Raw genomic sequence first — 3584 nt, 5'->3', positions numbered from 1 at the left:
GAAATCCCGAGGAGCTCCAGTGAGAGTGGTCTCGGCGTGTATGTTAAAGTCACCCAGAACTAACAGCTCCGGGGACAACATTCGCACATCCGAGATCACCTCCAGCACCTCGGCCAGGGAGTCTGCCGTGCAGCGGGGTGGGCGGTACACGAGCAGGATCCCTAAACTGCCCTTCGAGCCCAACCTCCAGTACATACAGTCAACAAAGTTAGTCCCACGAAGGGGAGGTCTGGCAAAGATCAACGACTCTCGATAAATAACTGCCACTCCCCCTCCCCGCCTTCCCACCCTCGGCTGCTGTGCATAGCGGAAACCTGGTGGACACATGGCCTCAAGAATAGGAGCTGAGGCTTCATCCAACCAGGTCTCCGTAATACATGCCAGGTCTGCACATTCATCCAGGATCACATCACGGATGGTAGATGTTTTTTGTACTACAGACCTGGCATTACGCATCAGCAGCCGAAGGTCGGTAGGAATCCTGCGTCCCCCAGCTTCCTTCTGGTGGACAGACCTGGAACAAGGGATGGATATTATGTATCTATTCCTTGTTCCTCTAGATTGACGTGGTCTGCCCCCAGCACCACTCCAGCGCCTGCCGCCCAATCTCATTATGTTTTGGCCCCCAACCTTCCCCCCTTCCTCCCCCCCTGGTTTACACATGCCCCTATCCCGTCCGCCAATCAACAAGCCTAGATATTAAAAGTCAAAAGATGTTATTAGAGATATTAAGGGATGGGTCAATCAGGTCCAATACAAAGTGTCACTGGGGCTAACCAGTCTTTCCAGTCCTGGGACTGCATAGACATACACAATCACTCAACACATTCATACCATACGCTCCATACACAACCAAAAGCAGCCAGCACTAAATCTCTCCTCTTCGGCACGTCTTGACCTCAGATGGAATCCTCCAAGCACATTCACTCGAGCTCATTCACACGAACACAATGCACGCTCAAACAATAGCAGCCTGTAGATGGTATCTCTCCTCATAGATGTTCTTGTAGGCTTCCAAAACTGCCAGATGGTCTTCTACGTCTTCCAGCTTCTGCCAGATTTAGTTTAAGATGTAACAGCCACCTGTAGATGGTATCTCTCCTCATAGATGTTCTTGTAGTCTATAGATGTCCATCACTCCCAGGGCCTAGATCTGCAACAGTCAATGAGCATCCGCCGATGCAGGAGAATGCAGATACCCCACAAAATATCACAGATGTAACTCAGCTAAACACTAGCCGCCACAACACCACAACGTTATTCAATATCAGCTCTCCTGTTGGGCTATATTCAGCCAGCGTCCTTCTCCACTCAAGACTGCTGAATCATGGATAACAAAACATGGCCTACAGAGGCCTCTCACAAGCCTCACAAGCCTCTCACAAACATTCATCAGCAGTATTCATCCAACAGGGTGGAACCAGCTCAACAGTCAAGGTAGATGATAAAATTAAAATATCTTTTTGTCTTTTCTTCTTAGTTCCACAATGATATAGTTATAGTTATATGTCTGTTTTGCACATGGGCTTCCCATTCTGTACATGTGTGCACTAGAAAGCTGTGCCTGGCTGTGGCTGCCCATTAGGCCTGCACTGGGTTCGTCTGCAGCAGATGCCGAGTACTACACTCCGCACCTTCCCTGTCCTCGGCCAGGATTGCAGGAGACAGACAGCCCTGTTTATTAGTTTTCTAAGGAAGCAACTGTGTTTCACCCCTCTTTTTGTTTCATTGCTTATTGATTTTGCAGGCCATACAGAATCTCTCAAGGAAGTTTGACCGGAATAATAATACAGCAGCTTGTTCCCACCTCTGTGCCCCAATTCCCTTCGCTTGTTAGGACATAAGGCTTTGGGAGTTAATGGATTTTCAGTCTCCCACTGGTAAAGCACATCTAATTGCCATCTTCAATTTGCTCTGGCATCCCAGGCTAATGCGATTCATAGAGGTCCCTTCTGATCTTGATGAGGGCCGTTTGCCATTGATCCGCTTGTGAATATCAAAAGGGAGGTGGAGCGGCTAATTTATAATAATGCTGCACCCAACGGGGATGAAAACTCTCTTGGGCAAATGGCAGGTGGCAGATGTGGAGGGCATAGGATGCGACATGCTAAGCGGCAAGCTGGAGGCCTTTGTTTCATGACGTTACAACTGTGGGAGGACTGTAGCTCAGTGGCAGAGCATCAGTTTTGCATGCAGAAGGTCCCAGGTTCAATCCCCAGCATCTCCAGTTAGAACTGGGAATGTCCCCTGTCTGAAACCATGGAGGGCTGCTGCCAGTCAGTGTAGACAATACTGCACTGGATGGACCACTGGTCTGACTCAGTAGAAGGCAGCCTCCTGTGTTCCTGTGTGTAACAGAAGGTTTAAGAACATAAGAATATAAAAAGAGCCTGTTGGATCAGGCCAAAGGCCCATCTAGTCCGTCCAGATGCCCATCGGAAGCCCACAAGCAGGATCTGAGTGCAATTGCACTCTTCCCTGCTGTGGTTTCCAGCAACTCATCTTCAGAGGGATGCTGCCTCCAGTCGTGGAGGCAAAGCATAGCCATCATGTTTAGTAGCCACTGATCGCCTTATCCTCCATGAATTTGTCTAATTCTCTTTTAAAGCCATCTATGTTGGCAGCTGTGGGAGCAAATTCCATCGTTCAACTATGCGCTGCGTGAAGAAGTACTTTCTTCTGTCTGTCCTAAATCTTCCAACATAAGATTGTGATCAATGATTATTGGGTTCTACCAGCAACTAGAATTCCCTAATGCGGGAGATCCACTCTGCACCCTCCTTAATGGCATTTATTTGCCATACAAAAAACATATTATTTCCGTGAGACTTTGGGCAAGTGCAATAAATAAATAAATATCCTTCAGATACAGTCACACACATGCACGTTTTCCTGGTGCGATCCACGTGCCAGGAAGCCGGCAGAGGAAGAGCTGTCAGAAAGTTCTGCAGGATCCCATCGGCCTGGCTGAACGCTGGCTCCATTAGACGTCATGCACCCAAGCCAGCCAGGAAGCACCAGCTCTAACAAACAGGCTTCCCGGGGAGTAAGCATTCCTTGTATGCCACAATGGTAATGATTTTTTCCTTTACTGTGCTGGCCTTTTGGCTGGTGGAAATTGAAGGGGGATCAGGATCTGGGGGAGGGTTCTGAATGAGAGGAGGATCTCACATAAGCCCTCCCCCCCAGCTCTCTACCTGCCATGCCTTTGGAATGCCCCATTTTCGGGGCTTCTGCCAGCCCTCCATCCACCGGGTTTGCCATCCTCAGTGGACCTCCGGCGGTGCCGGTAGGCTCCTAATGGAGCCACATCTCCACTGTGGCAGAAGGATGCTACCAGTGGAGGGCAGCGGAGGCCAATGCAGCTGGGAGCCTCCCGGCCCAGCCAGCACTCTGTAGCATCCAACTCACCCCAGCCCAGAGGAAGGATGAGTTGGGTTGCTCCCTAAGTTAACTTACTTTTGCATGCATAATATGGTTTTATTTGTGTGCTGTAAGCTGCCTTGGGCATTGCCATGCAATAGGCAGGAGGACAGAAGTGCTTTGAATAATTACGCATGAGTGTGCGCGTGTGCGTCCTATAA

This window comes from Rhineura floridana, chromosome 5 (assembly GCF_030035675.1).
Source record: "Rhineura floridana isolate rRhiFlo1 chromosome 5, rRhiFlo1.hap2, whole genome shotgun sequence".
In the NCBI taxonomy this organism is placed as follows: Eukaryota; Metazoa; Chordata; class Lepidosauria; order Squamata; family Rhineuridae; genus Rhineura; species Rhineura floridana.
Note: the sequence above shows the minus strand (reverse complement) of the source record.